Source organism: Gorilla gorilla, chromosome 9, assembly GCF_029281585.2.
Source record: "Gorilla gorilla gorilla isolate KB3781 chromosome 9, NHGRI_mGorGor1-v2.1_pri, whole genome shotgun sequence".
NCBI lineage: Eukaryota > Metazoa > Chordata > Mammalia > Primates > Hominidae > Gorilla > Gorilla gorilla.
Window position 1 is genome coordinate 46,592,524 of NC_073233.2, and position 20,828 is coordinate 46,613,351.

Consider the following 20,828-nt stretch of genomic DNA (forward strand, 5'->3'; position numbering starts at 1 on the left):
AATACCTATGAATGGTAAACCTTTTGAGACTATGACTTCCTGTAATCATTTATCTCCTGTGCCAGAGTAATAATCACTAACATATGTCAAGATTTATGACAGAAAAGTCTGTCGACTCCTACACCTCCCAAAAATTGTTAACTGTCATGAAAGTTTTAGAGTTGAGCACTACATTTGATTAGGCTTTTCATATACATGTTATAATAAATACAGATAGATTACTAGTGGATAATGGCCATCAGTCAATCTATTTGGTTTTATAAGCATAGATATGCGATTGCCTTGTAAAAATCATTTTTATTCCTACCTATATTCATTAGAATGAAGGCCTAAATACGAGTGATCACTGCCCTCTCTGATTGATCTTGCAGAGTGCTTCTGAAGTTTGAATTCATCACTGTCAATACTGTACAGAATCATGTAAATTATATTAAAGATCCATCTTGTTGGCAAAAGCAACAGTTTTCAAACTGAATCTAAGCTTAAAATGCTCTAGTTAGAGCTAATAAATTCACTTTTTTAACTTTTGAAGACCTGAGTTTTTAAAATAATATTTTTTCTTACTGTGAATGAAACTTAACAAAATATTAAACAGTACACAAAAATATTAAAAACTATTTTAAAAGGGAAACAATTTTACAACACGAAAACAATCTCCGTTAATATTTTGGTGCATTTTAAAATTTTTTTTCAGCCGATTTCCTATTTTTGTGTTTTTGGTTTTTTTCTTTTCTTGAGACAGAGTCTTACTCTGTTGCCCAAGCTGGAGTGCAGTGATGCAATCTCAGCTCACTGCAACCTCCACCTCCCGGGTTCAAGCGATTCTCCTGCCTCAGCCTCCCGAATAGCTGGGATTACAGTCGTTGGCCACCATGCCCAGCTAATTTTTGCTTTTTTAGTAGAGACGGGGTTTCACCATGTTGGCCAGGCTGGTCTCAAACTCCTGACCTCAGGTGACCTGCACACCTCGGCCTCCCAGAGTGCTGTTCAACCCTATTTTTAAAATACACAATTATTACCCTATGTATCTCTAATGTACTTTCTGTTTTCTCCCCTTAACACTACAATAGTCCTTGGCATTCACATGTTCAACTGTTTTTACTTTATTCTAAATGTCTTTGACTTGTAATGATTTGTATTTTTCTAAGTGACAAATTAGAATCATGCAGGGAATGTGAATAGTTTAAACAGACGAATCAGTCTATCGGATTGCCCAAAATTTGGAACTCAATGTGTTTTGTTGTTGCTATGTTTGCAGTAATTGACATCAATGGTGAAGATGCTATTGGGAGGCAGGAGAGTTCAGTGAAGAATGCCAGTCACATTTGGGTTTAGATACCATTTCCATTTCTTCATTCAGTCCACAGATACTTATTTAGCCAGGTATAATACTAACGGAGGAGACCATCCCTCATATTGTCTTATGCCCAATTTCTGCCTCCAAAGAAAGAAAAAGTAAAAACTGAAAGGCAGAAATGAAATCCACAAGCAGACAGCCCGGCGCCACACTCTGGGCCTGGTAGTTAAAGATTGACCCCTGACCTAATCGGTTATGTTATCTATAGATTAAAGACATTGTATAGAAAAGCACTGTGAAAATCCCTATCCTGTTTTGTTCCCATCTAATTACCGGTGCATGCAGCCCCCAGTCACGTACCCCCTTCTTGCTCAATCGATCACGACCCTCTCACGTGCACCCCCTTAGAGTTGTGAGGCCTTAAAAGGGACAGGAATTGCTCACTCAGGGAGCTTGGCTCTTGAGACAGGAGTCTCGTCGATGCCCTCGGCTGAATAAATTCCTTCCTTCTTTAACTCGGTGTCTGAGGAGTTTTGTCTGCGGCTCGTCCTGCTACAATACTAGATTCTGTATATACAAATAGCTTATTTTTTCCTACAGCTTTCCCATTTCCAGGTATTGTGCTAAGTACTGTACCTACTTACCATGTTTGATTCTCACAACTGTTGTAACTCCATTGTATAGTAACAAAACAGCTACCCAGTAACGGCAAGTAATTTGCAGGTGATGGAGCCACCATGACTGACACTCAGGAGTTCTAATTTCAGTATCCTTCCTTTTAGTCACCTTATTTCATGGCCTCGCTTAAAGTGTTTGCTATTGGGAAAATCATTTAACTGTTTTGAGGCCCCATGTATTTGTTTGTATTAAATAAGATAGAGGACAACTCATAATGCCCTGGCACATTAGAAATACCCAGTAAGAGCTACTATTACTATGCTATTATTAAAAATTCATAGACTTCTGAAGGAAACATAAATAATTCCTTGTGGATGTTAAGAGTTTACTGTCTAGCATAATCATGTTCCCAAGGCATTAAAACTTCTTTATAAACTTAATTTTAATTACGGCAGCATAGTCCATGTATTGATGTGCTATAACACATTTATCTATTTTCTCTACCTCTGGGCATTTTGGATTGCTTCTGAATTCAGTTTTTACTTGAATAAAGCAGTGGATTTCAAAGAAATAATTCCTGTACATTCAATAAGTATTTAGCCATCATCTTCTATGTTAAAACTGCTGTGATAGAAATTTTAGGTGACAAAATGAGTGCTCAAAGTGGATTAGGATGACTCCACAGGGAAGATTCCAGGCAAGAACCATGCAGGCTTAGAGTGGGAAAGGGTCTCATTTAGTGGGGGAAGATCAAGAGATGTTTTTAGGAGGTAATAATACAGTTTCGATCGTCAGATAAATGTGAATAGAACAGAGAGAACACAAGAAATAGGAAAGACAGTAGAGGCAGAGGGAACACTTCAGCAAGAGCAGGAAAGTGGCCAAGCATTAAGCTCAGGAACAGTGAGCGGTCTCATTGGAGCAAAGGCATATGTAAGTAAAGGTTAAGAAATATAGAAAAGAAAATATAAGAAATATACTAAAAATAAAAAAAGGTTAGAAATATAGACTGTGTCCATATTATAAAAGACTTTGAAAGGCAAGGTAATGGGTCCATTCTTTATTATGTTTGCAATGGGGAAATCATGATATATTTCCCTGAGTCCAGTGGATACAAGTTAACATGGCAAAAATAGCATCACTTCTTATCATGTAATCAGCAAAGCCACTGAGGCCTGAAGTGGTTGGGGCACCAGAGATTAAATACATAGAGAAGCCTTTAAAAATCAGTAGGAGAAAGGACACTAGAACTTAAGTGAACATGGAGCAAGAGATCATGAGGGCTAGTGTGATTCAGGGACCTACAGCAAACGACAAAAAGAAACATGTCAGGGCAATTGAATGGCCTCTTTCTATGTCGTGATCCTCACTTTCATTGCTAAATAATGAGCATCCAGGAGCACTGGACAGGATAAAAAGACACTGCAGAACCTGAAACTCCCACTTAACAGAGGTCTGAATAACTACTTTTGCAATTTATTTTTAGGCCTCCTTAAGAAGAGATCAACCAAGGCTGGGCTCAGAGTGTCTGTCCAGAGTGGAATGTTTCAAAATTGCCTTTCTCATTTGTGTTACTGGACAATCATTAGTGCACACACTATTTTAAAATGTCACCCAAGAGAACAGACAAAATACCAATAAAAGGTGTTTCTGCAGAATGAAAAGTGCCAACCACAATTTTATTTGCAGCGTCTTTGGGGAAATTAATTCTTTGCCTCCTTTCCAAGACCTTCCATTCATGTATACTTTTGCAAAACTAATTATTTTTAAATGACTTGCATGTTTCCCATCTAACTGTAAAGAATCTTCAGTTTCTACAATTTATCCTTCAATAGTTTTGTTTCTACTGCAAATTAATTTTTAAAAAGGTTTCTCATTTTAAGTGTTTTCTTTATTTAGATTAAGACTATTATTTAAATGCACTGAGATATGTAGTTTGTAAAGCTTAAAAGTACCTTTGAATGGTATGTGTGTTTGTGCATGCATTTTGCACAGAGAGATCGTTTTGGAGATTAGAGATATGTTTTATCCAATTTAGCTTTTATTCCTCAAGTGATTGAGCTTCCAATATTTCCCACGGGATGAGTTTCAAAATCCAATAGCTTTTTATTCTATAGAGGCTGTCAAATACTCAATAGCCTCCACATTCATTAAAATCCTTATTATATAATGTTGATCTGGTTTATATATAATTCCAATTGCACCTAGCATTTATATCTTTTATCATGTGTGTGTTTAAAACCCCTCCCCACAACTTGGGCTTTATTTAATAACTTTTAATCTATCTGTATATGTCCCAAATCCAATTCTTTCATTATTTGCCTGACTTTTTCAGTGTTCTCCGATTTACACCTTTCAAGATGTGTGGTGCCCACAATAAATAAAATATGACAAATACAGTTTAACACAAAGAAAATGCAACATAGCCCAAAGATCACAATCTTTAGACTCAAGATAAACCATATTCTTAGTCTCAGTTCTTTTCCTCACTATCTATAGGTATATGAGAAAATAGCCTACTGTTTCTTCAAGGCCTTTATTTATTGATTCATCTCTAAAGTTGAAATAATACTTTTGACCTTACAGATTTGTTGTTGAGGTTAAATGAGATAACGTATGTCAAATGCTTAGCCTGCATGGAGAACATCTAAGAATAATGTGACAAAAATAGGCACTGAATAAATTAATGTTATTCTTAATTGGAGTCATCAATGACACAATAAAGACTTGTGATATCCATTTATTTACTTTAACTGATTTGACTCTCATAGCTTCATAAAGTTGAAATATTTTCAAAAGTCATTTTACTTCCCATCCTCTGCTGTCAGATAGAAATCTACCCAAACAATATTAAACAAATAGAAGTCAATCCCCTCTTCTTAAACTAAAAGAGTTACTACAATAACCCATAATAAGCTGCTATATAGACCACGGTTATTGACTAAGACAAAACCAACTGTAAAATATGAAGAGACCAGTAAAAACTTTTGTGGAAATGAATCCCTATAAGCTGCCTGCATAAAAACATGAATTATCTAGACAGTTGAAGCCACCTAAAACAATAGCCTAAATTGAATATTCCTAGAGAAACAGACATGAGCTATTTGAATAGCTAAAACTTTTGTCGTGAATTGGCCTGAACTCCATTAAAAAAATTCAAAAATCAAAGACAGGGATGATGTGGCCTCTGGAGACTTTAACATTAACTAATTAAGCTGACTCTGAAACCAAGAAAAATTTTAAAAAACTAAAACATTTAACAAGGTGAGCTAGGGAAAATGGACCTTTCCTATAAAGTTTCCACCATCTTAAGTTCTATTGTCCTCATTTGGTCTCACCTTTTCAAACGGGCTTTTGCCACTTATATGTGAGGTAAGTATGGTAATATCTGGAAGTGTGACTATCATATTTGAGTAAAGCTACCTAACTAGTGGAAGATACAGATGTTCTAATTGGTTGTATAAACACTTCCTTCTTCATCTCTGGAGGATTGCTTTCTACACAGCAAATGCCCAATATATTTCCCAATTCTCTCTCTCTCTCTTTTTTTTTTTTTTTGAGACAGAGTCTCGCTCTGTTGCCCAGGCTGGAGTGCAATGGCACGATCTCGGCTCACAGCAACTTCTGCCTCCCGGGTTCAAGCAATTCTCCTGCCTCAGCCTCCCAAGTAGCTGGGATTATAGGTGCCCACCACTGCACTCGGCTAATATTTTTGTATTTTTAGTAGAGACAGGGTTTCACCATGTTAGTCAGGCAGGTCTCGAACTCCTGACCTCAGGTGATCTGCCCGCCTGGGCCTCCCAAAGTGCTGGGATTACAGGCGTGAGCCACCACGCCCAGCCTATATTTCCCAATTCTTACTGACATCTTTCTTTAGATTTAGATTCAAAATACTACACTTCTAACTGAGAGACTACATAGATATGTGATAAACACTATTCAATGTAACTTTACCTGAATTATCTTATATAATTCTCCCTAAAACCACAAAATCTAGAAATTATTACTCCAATTTTATAAAAAAGTACATTAAAGCTCAGAGAGGTTCAGTGATTTGCCAGAAATCATGCAGTTAGTAAGGAGAATACCAAAGTGGGTGTTTAATCTCAAATCATCTTGTTCAAAGTCTTAAGCTCATTCCACTATGACTCAGATGAGTCTCCTAGTATATCGGCAACAATGATAAGCTAGATCAGTATTAGGCCAATACGTTCACTATTGGGTCTTTCCTCTGGTTTGCTATACAGAAAGGCTCTATATACTTCCTATGACCAATTTTCTACAAAGCCTCAATACCACCACAACATCGTATTAAACTCCACTCGATCCCAGAATGCAGTTGTTGCCTTGGCAAATGGCATGGATTGTTGCCAATAATATTTTGCTAGCACAGATTGGGCTTTAAGTCCATATCTTCTTGTATGCCCAATAAGATGAAAAATAATCTGTGATCTTTCATACAACATTACTAACCTTGCTTATGCTTGAAAGTGGTCTGAGGCCAGTTCTTAGTCAGATTCCGTAGATTAAATACAGAACATCAATAGTGAGGCCATCTTACATGTTGCACAGAGCACTGGGTCTAAGAAATCTGAGTTCTGTTTTGGCATCTGGTCCTAATAAGCTCTATGATCCTGAGAAAATCCATTTCTGGTTTCAGTTTTTAAAGATGTAACCTGAGGGGACAGCTTAAATTATCTTCTAGGATTAAAATGTAGTTTATATCGCATATATACATATGTACATATACAAGCTGCATATTTTGCATTTCAATAGTTATTTAAATGCCTGTTAGCTCAGCAGGTATTCACTTAGACTAGGGAATTGGCAGTTCTCTGATTTTACAAAAAGTCTTTTATCTCAGGATGCTGGAAGATCTTACATCATTCATTAATTAAATCTCACATCCTCCCCTCCTGAAAGGTGAGACCTCAAAGGCTGTTTTTCTCTATTATCACCCATATGGTGCCAGAATATGATATTAACTTTGAAACACAGCACACTGAGAATCTAGCCACTCACACAAAGAGTGTTCTCCCTGCAAGAGTGTAGAAAGGGAACATCCTGAGAATGAACTGCATGGGGAAACTAGAATGGAGAGGTGTGTAATTGTTATGATGGGAGTCTTTGTCAAATGAAGTTGGTGTTAAAATTGATTAAATCAAATACATCTTCCCCTTCCTCTCCTCCCAATGGATTATGAGCATCAGGTAAAACATCCTATATTTATCTCTCTCAATCTGCATAAGTAGGTGATGCTCCTTTGAAGATGATGGTTATGATGGTGACAGTTTTTAGCCTACCTGTATCTCTATTCTCTCTTCCTTTAACCACAGCCTGTTTGTGAAGTTAGAATTAGGTCAGTAAGTTTACCACTGACACTCATCCCCTCGAAATATTTATGTATGTATCTGGTTCAAAAAGTCATAGAGCTGAAGCATAGGTTGGCTTGTTCCTGAGAGGGGAGGAGGGAAAGGGAAACACAGGGAAAGGGAAAGAGGTGAAAAGTATTAGGCTGATGGAGGGTATGCAGTGTCACATCCGAATGCATGATGACTCCCCTGCGTTCAATTATTCCTTGTTGAGAGCAGAGGGTTATGGTTATGTAAACTGTAGAAACCATGGGTGCTAAAAAGAGGAGGAAAGATAACAAAAGTACCAGGAAAAAAAAGCACCATAGAAAATCACAGATTCCTAAACACGGTTCTCTGAAAATGAAGGAACCTGATTTTCTTATTAACATAGATTGTTAATTTTTAATATTTTTAAAAAGAGGTGCTATGAAGAGGAAAAAGATCTACCACTCAGAGTGGACTTGATGCCTGCTAGGTGAAGAGAATGATGAGTCATATGTTAACCCACATAAACCAGAGAGCAATCTGCATGACAGTTTATGATTGCTGGTTTGCAGAAGAGAAAAACTGAAGCTGACAGACATGATAACTAGTAAAAGACAAAGGAAAGATTCAAATCCATGTCCTTCAGACTCCAGGGTCTCCACACTCCAGCCAGAAGCTTTTTCTCTTTCTGTTACCTCCTATCTATCTCATAGCTCATTGCTTTCTCATCTCCTTCAATCATCTAGTCTAAATAGAATTCTATTAGCTAGCAGAGAGTTACAGTTATGTAACCCTCAACTAAGCAATGTCAGAAAGCCTGTAATATTTACTGAATAATCTCCACATGAGAAATACTGCATTCTTCCAGTGAGGCAAAATCCATTGAATTTTTATCCTCATATCTGCCATTGTTTCTGTAGCTTCCAGATTAATTGGCAAAGCAGAATGGACTATAGTTTGGACTTTATTCCAAGAAAACTACAAGATGCACTGTCATGTGCAGCCTTTTTATGAGAATCTTACTTCAAAGTAAAAAAAAAACTCTCCTAAGGGAAGGGAGGAAACAGGTAATAAACTTTCCATCTATTTCCATGCTGAAAGCTATTATGCTATACAAATAATCCTACATTCATCTGGTTTACAGAAAGCGGAATAAATGCAGCGTAAGGACTAGCAGGCATATTTTCCTAAAGCGCTCCACCATGAATTATAAGCATCCACTAACAATGATCCCTTGCTTGTGGAAGAATGCTCACAAATCATCTTTTCAAATATAGGACTCTGGTCTGCACTCAAGAGGTTTATGTTTGTGAATCACAGCTTTTCATTTCGTCCAGTTTTTTCTTCTCTCATTTGGTAAATATGATAACATGTTGATAAAGTATGAAGTAAGTTCCACTGACAGTGTTTTCCCTTGGCATCCTGGGAAGTGATCTGTTTAGGTTGGCTGTACAAAATCTATTTACTCAGCAAACCTAATTTTAGCTAAGGACCAATGAATATGTATATTGCAATGACACCACTGTTTGCAAACAATGTCAGGCTATCTTGCCAGATCAGGATGCACAGACCGAACAAGATGTGAAATATTAAGGCACATCAGAAGTTTTAATTCTTTTACAAAGGGAGGGAAAAAGCAGTCACTTGGGAACTCAGAAAGTAATAACTCATTTACTTGAGAAATATTCAAAGCAAATTTAATCTTCTCTTTTTTCTACCTATTCAAGGAATAATTGTCTTCTTTATCTATTCCTCACCCTCTACACAGCCTTTTCCTCTGTAACTATTGCAATATACTATTTAAAACCCCACATTTTAAAGTCATTTAAACTTTTCATTTTCACTTATGGTTAATATATATATTTTTTTTTTTGAGATGGAGTCTCATTCCATTGCCCAGGCTGGAGTGCAGTAGCGTGATCTCAGCTCACTGCAACTTCCGCCTCCCGGGTACAAGCAATTCTCCTGCCTCAGCCTCTCGAGTAGCTGGGATTACAGGTGCATACCACCAGGCCTGGCTAATTTTTGTATTTTTAGTAGAAATGGGGTTTTACCATGTTGGCCGGGCTGGTCTTGAACTCCTGACCTCAAATAATCCACCCACCTCAGCCTCCCAAAGGGCTGGGATTACAGGTGTGAGCCACCACACCCGGCCCTTATGGTTAATATTAATAGCACTCCACATATTTGTCAGGATATCAAACTATTTTACAAAACACATACAAATGAAAAAAGGATAAAACAAAGCCGTCATTTCTTCTTCCAATGTATTTTCCTTAGGAACTTTGAAACATTTTCCTAGATTTTGGGACCTAGATGCTTACTGATTTATTTTGTTTTTAAAGCCTGCAAGGGGGACTGGCTGAACCACATACTGTAGACCTGATATGCTCCAGATAGTTTTGCACTTTACACTTATAAGTTAATAAATGACTCTTCAAAGACTGTGGACCAGAAGAAAATTTTGAGAACACTCAGAGACTCAGAATCTGATCAGAGATAATTTGTGATATCTTTTATTATCGTGATGTTTGTGATATCAGTCATTTCTTTCCAATGATGAATCTCAGTGAATAACATACTTCTCTGTGAACATAAACTCCAGTACTAATTTCTCATCCACATCCTTGGCAGTCAGAGATTTGAAAAGGACTCTGAGATTCATATAGCTCAGACTCCCCTTGGAAGTACTAAATACCAGTGATGGAAGGGAAGAAAGGACAGAGACATTCAGCAAATGTCTCAATGTGGAGATATGTATGAGGTTGTTTTTGAAGTTCACAGATCAATAGAATTTAAATTTATTATTTCGTGTTAAAGAGAAGAAACATTTTCTACTTTCAGAAAAAGGGACAACAAAGTGATAGCTTTTGATATCCAAGTCACTGACTTAATTTTCTGAGCTTTCTCTTCAACTGCTGCTGCCTAGCAACTTGAAAATTGCCTTCTTATCCTACTAATTTGGGGTATAAGGGGTGTGTACCATGCACATGTTTACCCAAGAGGGAGAAGAAGAAAATTGGCAGGGGATGAGGAGGATTTGATGACCAATTAGCAGCAGGGTGTAGGCAGGCACTGAACATTGATCAGAACTCCCAGACTTCAGTTGGGGTGATTTTGTGGGTGATGATATACTTAACAGGGATTAGACACATAGGAGAAGAAACAATTTTTGTGAGAAGTAGGAACACAATGAATTTATTTTAAGCAGAATGAATTTGAGATATCTATGGAACATCTACCTACAGATTGCCAAAAATCCGATGGAAATAGGAATCTGGGGTAAGAGAAAGTGATAGCAATTACTGATAATCATTCACGTGTCATCAGCAGCATGTAGGTGGTAGATGAAGACAAAAGGATGAATCAAATATAGATGCTTAGAAAGAAATGCTCCTCTATTTAGTTTCTAGTCTTCTCTATTTAGTTTAACAATAGACAAATATGTCCATAATAATTAACCATATGCCATTTAAAGCAGCAGATGCCCCCATACTTTAAAAGGCCACTGTGTTGCACATTGTTCGCGCCATTTTATTGCAATTATTTGCTTTCATGTTCATTTCTCATCAGACTGTAAGATTTGCAAGGGCTGGCACAGAATAGAGTTCCAGTAAATATTTGTTTAAATAACAAGGAATGAATGAGTACGTGTGGAGTCAGAACTTCATGGCTGGGCGTAGTGGCACATGCTTGTAGTCCCAGCAACTCTGGAGGCTGAGGTGAGAGGATGCCTTGAGCCCAAAAGTTCAAGACCAAACTTGGCAACAACAGAGTGACAGTTTGTCTCTTAAATAAGAAAACAAAAAACAAACGAACTTCACGACTAGCATTCACGTTCAGATTTACAGTAACTCCCCAGGACAGAAATAAAGTAAAATGCAAACTCTAACAAATTTTATCAAAACTGGCTGTAAGATGATATGTCATTTTGAATATCACCGCACAACTATTTTTATTATAATAATCAATAACTAATATAGTGTATAGATATCCATATATGTATATTTGTATACACATATAAGTACATTAAATTATCAACATATACATTTATAATAAATTATATAGTCAATATGCAATGAAAACTATATTTTAATTATATCTGCCTATTTAAAATTTATTAAATGCGTATTATGTGCCAGGTACTAAATCACTTTAAATTATCTCATTTAATTCTCCCAATAACCCTAAGATATTTTGATACCTATTTTAGAAGTGGTTTAGATATACGCAGACATTTTAGAATTAGACATATAAACAGGTTTATAGATGTTTAAAATGAACATTCAGTTATCTAAATATTGACACTGAAGACCCTATATAGTCTGGTTGTGTGTGTATACACACACATACATATTTAATATTTACACAGTTTATATTTCACATAGCACATATTTGCATGCACAGATATAGCTAACTTTCTCCTTATTTAAACACTGAAAGTTCTGTATCTTTTTTTATTTCAATTTTTATTTTTAGTTCTGGGGTACATGTGCAAGATGTGCAGGTTTGTTACATAGGTAAACAAAAGTTGTGTATTTTTAATCAAGACACCAGTGGCTAAAAATGGAAACAGAAGAGTCAACTTTGTCTTTTAGCCAGGTAGTTTGTTTCTTTGAGACAGAGTCTCGCTCTGTCACCCAGGCTGGAGTGCAGTGGCATGGTCTTGGCTCACTGCAACCTCTGCCTCCTGGGTTCAAGAGATTCTCCTGCCTCAACCTCCCAAGTAGCCGAGATTACAGGTGCCTGCCACCACACCTAGCTATTTTTGTATTTTTAGTAAAGACGAGGTTTCACCATGTTGGGCAGGCTGGTCTCGAACTCCTGACCTCAGGTGATCCACCCGCTTCGGCCTCCCAAAGTGCTGGGATTACAGGCATGAGCCACCGTGCCCGGCCAAAGTCAACATTTTTATATCTCTCTTCACATAATGCAAATAACAAAATGAAAGATCACTTCTACTCAATTTCACCCACCTCTGTAAGACAAGACAAAGTTTCCTGTTATGCATCAAGGCCTATGAAATAAGCATTTCCTACTGCCAATATATTAAGAGACCTCAACTCGGACCATAGTCACTTGCTAGGGACAATAAGGGTAAACATCACTTGTTATAAAAAGTTGCTAATCAAATGCAATAGTAATGTTTAAAGTACTATACAAATAACATTTAATTTTTTATTATTGCTGTACATTTGTTCTTCTCATTGTTTTGGAAGTTGCTTATTCATCAATTGCAATTCTTCAGAATGTGCCAAGAACAAGTAAAAGATTAAAAAGCCAAAACAGTGAAAATAAAATTTTCCAAGTTCATGAACTAAGTATCATCCCTCCTCTCACCTATTGGATAAAGTCTGGAATATTTTACATGCTTTAGAAGTCCACGGTTGATTGAGCTCCTGGCTATCTTTCCAGCTTCCTCAACTAGATTTTTTGTTTTTCAGTCTTTAGCTACACTAGACTTTTAAAAATCCCTTTATTCACGCCTGTAATCCCAGCACTTTGGGAGGCCGAGGCGGGTGGATCACGAGGTCAGGAGATCGAGACCATCCTGGCTAACACGGTGAAACCCCGTCTCTACTAAAAATACTAAAAATTAGCCGGGCGTGGTGGCGGGTGCCTGTAGTCCCAGCTACTCGGGAGGCTGAGGCAGGAGAATGGCGTGAACCCAGGAGGCGGAGCTTGCAGTGAGCCGAGATCGCGCCACTGCACTCCAGCCTGGGCGACAGAGCGAGACTCCGTCTCAAAAAAAAAAAAAAAAAAAAAAAAAATCCCTTTATTTTAATGCCTCCCACTCTGGAATCAGGACCTTTACATATACTGTTGCATCGACTTGTAATGCTCATTCTCTTTGCCTTGCTGATGCCCACTCATTTTTTAGATTTCCACTTAACAATCAGTTCCTTATGAAGGCCTATCTTGTGTCCTACATGAGTGGTGTTTGTCCATAAGTATAGCAACTGCGATGACTCAGTCACAGCATAGATCACATTTAAATTTATAATTATTTAACTGGCATTATGTCATCAATGCTTACTTCTGCTAAATCAAAATCCTCAAGAAAAGTCATTTTGTTTTGGTTGCTAATCTACCAAAACAATATATGCTCTCTTAGAGCATAGTATATAGCACATTCAATAAATACTGTTAATCAGCTGATCAAATACAGTTATTTAGAAAAGGCAAGATAGAGATCCTAGACACAGAGAGCTGATATTTTGATGCAAATGATACAAAAACAGTATTTTTTTTAAAAAAGACAAAAATAAAAGTCTCAGTAATCTGGATTAAGAAAAATCCTCATACTTCAATTGTTCTAAGAACTTCCTATATCATAGTCTAGTACAAGAAACAATATTACAATGACAAGGACCTTGAGTGAACAATGAAATGTTTAAAAGCATTTAGTATTCATTTTTAAATAAGCAAGAGTTTTAAAAATAATCGTAAAGTGATTTTCATTACTTTAATTCTTAAAACATAGGACTGGTATTTGAAGGGGTAATGTTCACTTGGTCTGAAGATTAATTTATATGTTATGCCTTATCTAACAATATTAGGTATATGAATAATAAGAGCTAACACTGTCTGCCTGTAAGTGGTAGACATCCTTCTAAGTACTTCACATTTATACTCTTATTTAAGCCTCACGAAAACTCTAGAAGATACATATTACTCACTACCCTCATCTTACATGTGAACAAAGTGAGGCACAGAGGGTTCTAAGGTACTTCCCCAAGGTCATACAGTTAACAAGTACAGGAGACACGATTCAAAATAAAGCTGTCTGATCTGGAAGCAGCTCTTTTTAACACCTGCTAAGCAGCAGTATTTAAGGGTCCCCAAAGAACATACTTTGTTTAACCAAAGTTTTTTTTGTCAGCTAGAATTAAAGTTCATCTAACAATGCAAGGCACAATGCTAATCATTCTGTAGAATTCTCTCATTTAGTCTTCAGAACAGTCTTGTAAGGTAAGTATTATCACTATTTCCAATTTATAAGTAGTTACATTAAGACTTAAGAGGTTAAGTTCCCAAAGTCAAGTAGCAGAGTCAAAACCCTGAGCCCCAGATCCACTGACTGAGCTCTTAATTACAAGAGTTCACCTATCTAGTAAGAGAAGGATGTTTTACACAAGCTCTACCTCAGTGCTACTGACTATTTGGAATGGATAAAACTCAGACCAGGCTCATGTCTGCAATCCCAGCATTTTGGGAGGCAAAGGTAAGAAGATCACTGGAGCCTAGGAGTTCTAGAGCAGCCTGGGTGACATAGTGAGACCCCACCTCTACCAAAAAATTTTGAAAATTGGCCAGATATGTTGGCACATGCATGTGGTCCCAGCTAGTTAGGAGGCTGAGATGGGAGGATCACTTGAGCCCAGGAGGTCAAGGCTGCAGTGAGCCATGACTGTGCCACTGTACTCCAGCCTGGCCAACAGAGAGAAACCCTGTCTTAAAACAAACAAAAAACCTTACTTGTAGGGGCTACACTGTGCATTAGAGGGTGTTTAGCACATCCCTAGTTTCTATCCATAAGGTGCCAGTCTAAAATCAAAAGCCTAAAATCAAAACTTTTTTTAGACTTTGCCCAATGCCCTATAGGTAGAGACACAAGGTTTCTCCCCATTGAGAACCACCGTACAAAGTAGTAGATTTTTTCTTTGGATACTTTTGGATGAAAACTAAACACATTTCCACTGCTTTATCTCTGTTTTCAATTATCCTGATTGCAGCACTTTTGTTAAAATAGACTATCTTTATGCAAGTTAAAAAACAGAATTTATGCAGCCATTTCCTTAGTTATATTTTGGTTTTGTGGATTATCCACACATTTAGAAATCATTTAACTATCTTGTGGCAGGACAATTCTTGGCTAACTTTGAAAGATCAGACAGATATAATAGTCCTTGTCTCACACAATTATGCAGATTAAACAAAAATATGCTTGTAAAACATTTAGCCCAATAGCTGGATTATAATGAATGCCCAATTAATGTTTGTGATTATATTATTAGCATAACTATTATTTGTGTAATTTTCACAGATTACTTTTCTAGTTTATCTTCAAATTTCCAGAAACTATCATACTTCCTCTCCAGATTTACTGAAAACATTTACTTAGAGGTCATAATATGTGTCTAAATGCCAAAGCAAACTTATTATATGGATATAACCTTAAAGTCAATGGGAGTTGAGAATCAAGGCACAGTGACAAATTGCTGAAAGAAAATATTTGACCGTAAAAGCTCAAATACCTAAGTGTATGGATAAGGCATATTCCAGTTATAAATAAGATACAAGTCATGAAAAGTGTTTTCACTATAAGAAAAACTTTCAAAAAATGGTTCAGGTTTTATTCTTCCCTCCATACATATCAACACGACACTCATTAATTGTGTAGCTCTTTACCAATTATCTTTTAATACAAAAGTATTAACAGAAACATATGTACCAAACCCAAGAAGAAAATATCTAGAATCTCTAGCGTGATACAATCTTCAACCCAATTCCATGGATCTGTTCATTCTCTCAAACCTAAACATATTTGCATGGCCTTATTATTATTATTATTTATATTCTTATTTTTACTCAATTGCCTATGCTTTGCTGCTTTATATGGCCAGTGCCAGAACTCTATCTCAATATTTGCCCAGGCCAGTAATAAATGCTGAGACATTATAAAGAACAAGTGCCCAACAGAGAAAGAGCTACCAGGGTGTGCAGCTTCATTCTGCCAGTCATGGCTCACAGTGGGCATGGAAAATCCTCTTCAGTCTATGAAAAAAAACAGCTACCACAAGGCCACTGCTCCAGGAAAAAAGCTCTAAGACCCAGATTTGGTTTTTAAACACATTTTGACCTCTAATATTTAAGAAAACAAAGCAAACAGCATGAACACAAAAGACAGACGTTTTTAAGTCTCAAGTCAATTATTTCAGATGAAAAAGGAACTCTCTAAAGAGAACAGCAGCTGCTGGCTTAAGGAGCTATAGGTCCTATCAAATTGTAATATAGCCCTAACTACTCCTCTGTAATTATTATTTTCCTCATATGACTGCATAGTTCCCATGGAAGCAAATAACTTTTAAAGATTCAATCTTTGTTCTTCCAAGAGCTTATGATATATCAGTAGAACTGGTATCTGTTAATTCTTTATTTCATGGGCATAGAGAAACCTATACATTCCAGCACCCTCCTCACCACCACCTTCACAGTTAGGTGGGGCCAGATGACTTGTTTTGACAAAAGGATTATGAACAGAATATAATGTGTCGCTTCTAGGGAAAGGCAGAAAAAAGGTCCCTGAGGCACCCCCCTCCCCCAGCTCTCTTTTTCCCTGTAATAGCAATATGGAAGCCACATATTGGAATGGCAAAGCCATTAACATAGAAGCAGATTAGCCCCTTGACACAGGACTTGAGAGGGAGCTGCCCTGGAGAACAGCAAGGCCCACAGTAGACTCTGCATACACAGAAAAATAAATGTTTGTCGTGTTAATCCACCAAGACTTCAAGGTTTATATATTATCACAGCGGAGTTCAGACTGTCCTGACAAATGTATCTCCTAAAACAGATTCTAGTATGAAGTAAGTGCTTAATATGTAGCTCTTTAAAACCAAATGTGCAGAGCTGAGAACACCATTTACTAGTAACACAGAAGTTGAGATATGGATTACAAAGAAAAAAACACAGTCATCTTGATTTATATTAAAAAGCAATTTCTGCATATTAAGCATGAGCAGACTATATATCAACCTACTAAATAGCTCAGGGAGTACTCATCACAACTCCATATTGCTGACTAAGGCACAGACAGGTCATAGTCACATAAAAATATTATTGCCACCATAAAGCAGCCCATATATGTTAGGTCCAAAGTGAATGAAAAGTGCAATCTAGTTGGAAGGGAGTGGATCTGTAACTTTTACCCAATTCTCATCTTCCTTCTGCCTTTTATCTAAATTGCTTATCTTGGCATAGTATAAGCTACTTTGTGAAAAAGAGAGGTCAGCACTTTCACTGCAGTTATCAGCCTGGTGGTACAGAGCATTAGAGGTCCAGAGTCTTGCCTCAGCTCTGCTGGGCAGTGCCTGCATGACTTGGACCTCTGATTAGAATCTTACTCTCTATTTGTCCACTGATAAAGTGGTCCCAATGACAACCCTAAGACAAGGTCGCGGTATGGATTAAGTAGCACTGTGTATATAAAGAGTCTGGCAAAGTGTTTGGTATACGTTGGCACCCAATAAATGTTTGTTTAATTTCCTCATTCCCTTTCTCTTATTCTGCCACCCTTCATTCTATCTTCCTCCATATTTCCTTTCAATATCTTGTTTAGTTGTTTACTTGTTTTTAAACTAAAAAATGAAGATAAATGCTAGATAAACGTGAAAACCCTGATAAGTATGAAATATCTATGCCCTTGAAGTTTGAGTATCGCCTGGAATTTGGATTTGGCAGCCTGATTTGACAAAAATCAAAATAATATCACGATATCCTATACCACCGAAGTTGGAGCATGAGAAGGAACGGAGAGAAATGAAAGAAGGATAAGCAACAGCACAAATGAGAAGGGCTGCAAAGTGATCTGCAAACAGCCACTGCTGAAAAGAGTTTACAAACAATTCAGAGTCACATAGACTTAAATTAACACTGTGCACTTCCTGGATTTGAATTAATTCGGATATATTGACAACAAACTCAGCACAAATGGTACACTGCTTTGTTCAGTGGAACTCAAAAGGATCCAAAATTTATACGGCAGCACAAGTTTCATGCTATTCGTGTTCTTAAGAGAATATCTTCCAAGGGTAGGCAACAGAAGAGATGGGAGTGATATCTGCAAATCATTTCTTGTCTCTTTAAGTCCATCTCAGCCAACACAATCAATATCCAGTAAAAACAAATACCCCACACTGTAATTCCTCAACAGAGCCCTGCTCTAGCCACTGTTTCCTGACATGTTCTTAAATATGTGTAAGTTTTGAATATATTTCAGTTTCTGACTTTGGCCCCAAACCTGCTTTTCAACTGGATAATGGCTAATGTTCTTTGGCTATCCTCATTTCTGTCTACATTTGATCCTTAGGTTGCTTTCACTTTGGTAATACCAGACAATACCGCAGCCCCGTTCTGTTTAGGCAACAGCACCATCCAGAACAATCAGAATTCAGAGGAGGCTAGCAGAATCATTTTTTAAAAAATGGCTAAGCACAGCATATCAAAGGAAAGATATAAAACATTTCTTCTTTATGACCAGCCAATACTCCAGTGAACTTTCATGGAAAACACTTATTTGAAAGAAAATTGTAAATTCACCTAAGTTAGAGATAAGAAAATTTTTATCACATGAGTTTAAGAGTTGCAAAGAAGGAACATCTAATGTATAAATGAGTTAATATAGAAATAGATTTTAAAGAGGTTTCAGAATCATTTTTCTTCTCCCCTATCTTATTCATATACCTGCTGAAAGGCTGTATTTTATTTGCTAAGGGGGTATGTTTCTATAAAAGGTGATTTTCCCTCCTGCACAGTCCAGAGAACTAGGCCCAGTAGAAAAATAAATCAACAGTTGATAAATGCAGAAAAACACTGCCTTAAAATGTTATCCATTATCTGTAACAGTCCCATACAAGACCTAGGGTTTAAGCTGAATTCCAAAGAACGACATTTAAATTTCAACATGGTACTACTTAAATTACTCTAACCTATGTCTCTGCTTTTGCTCTCTGTTTACAAACCTACAACAGGACAAAGACTTGGTCTCAGTATTTGCTGTCTCTATGTGCAAATAACCATATTCTAAATCCTTACTCAAAGTCTTCTTCCTTTACAATGTCTTCGTAACTCCCCAGCAGAACTGATTTCAATTTCTTTCAGCTCTCTAAGCATATTTTCCCCCAAATCTAGTGTTTTTAAGCTCAAACTGCCTTATATTTGGTTATTTTTAACATCTGTATCCTCTATAGGTAAACCGACAGTACTTGGAACCTATCTTCTTTTTTGATCCTCATGTCCCTCAGAGTGCCTCGTCCACTACTTTGTAACCTACTGATCAGTATATGTTTGTTAAATTGAACTTAAAATATGAAAAGAGGGGGAAATCTCACATGGCTTCTTCCTGTTCATACTTGTATTAGGAAACTGAAGGGTCCAAGCTAATGTAAACATGCAATATGTCAAGGAAAAAGATAGTTAAGACAACCAATCACATATCCAAGATTCTTAAGGCAGCATTCAGAGACCTCTATTAGATAAGGCCTTGTAAAGAGACAAAAACCAACTCTTCTCCCTTAGTAATGGATAGACTCTCTCTCTAGATCCTGTTTATTCCTAATTCTGTTAAATTTAAACTCCTACCTTGCTGCTATCAGCCAGAAACCCCAGCCAAACAGTAAAAGCCGAATGTTTTCTCAACACTTAATAATAAACCCAGAAAGGGTAGAAAGCTTTTTTATGGTATAGCAAGATGGGTGTTAGCCAGGCTGGATGGTACTGCCTTGGCATATAAACCCCAACAAATGTTTCTTCTTGAAAAGATACTCAGTTGACCCTTAATCTGAAGACATAAAACCTTCCTACACAAAGTGTTAAAGACCAGCAGCATCAGCATCACGTGCGAGCTTTTAAGAAATGCAGTATCTCAGAACGCACCCCCAGACAACCTGAATCGGAACTGGCATTTTAACACCATCTCCAAGTGACTCATACATAGGTAACATTTTTAAGAAGTGTGGATACTGGATATTCTGGCATCAGTATTTCATTTGCTTCCTGGCAGTCTCTTTGCTCTAAACCATAACTTTATTAAAAAAAACTATTTGCTTTTCACACCCTGTCCTCTAACATTCCATGTCTTTCCAGGCATCCATTTGTTTTAAAATGTAATACAAAAAGAAAAAAGATTTCTCTAGTGTATAGAATGTATACCTTTCATTAGCATTATATCATTAGATCCTTATGGTATTCCTGTGAATATCATTATGTATAACTTGTTACATGTCACTTATGTAAATAAATATCTGAGAACCTCCATGTCTAATGGTTTGAAGATGCAGACAGCTTCCGTCTACAGTCAACCAACACTCCAACCTCAGGATTAGAGAATTCTGATTGCATTATCCATGGAGCCCAGAACTTAAAAGCCCAGTCCTATCTTACTCTTGAATCTTTTGCCTTTTCAACTACCATAACCCAGTTTCTCCCACACAGAGACACTAAACATGCACACTCTTGATGAAAGCTTTTGTAGTGGCCATTACATAATGGATTTGCTGTCAGTTTGTCTAAAATGTGCCTGCTGAAGAAATGAAAAAGAAAAACCTAATCTATGCTTATAAGTAATGGAGTTTTCAACTAACTAAAACCTATATGGGCATTTCTGTCCTCTACAGTATGACTTTTTAATTGGCCTTAGTCATTTATGTGATCTGAACATTTTTAGTAATGAGTAAAACAATATAGGTAATAATATTAAATATATATTATAGTTTCATTAAGAAAGCATTTATAGTGTTAGGATGTTTATAGTTTTAGAATGTAATATAGGAAATTGTCAACCATTTTCAAAA

The 20,828-nt window shown here is 36.9% G+C and overlaps 1 protein-coding gene across 13 annotated transcripts in view; it reads right to left on the bottom strand.

Moving 5' to 3' along the window:
• LRRC4C (leucine rich repeat containing 4C) overlaps nucleotides 1-20,828 on the bottom strand; it is a 1,603,893-nt gene that overhangs the window by 106,981 nt on the left and 1,476,084 nt on the right. The window lies entirely within an intron of this gene.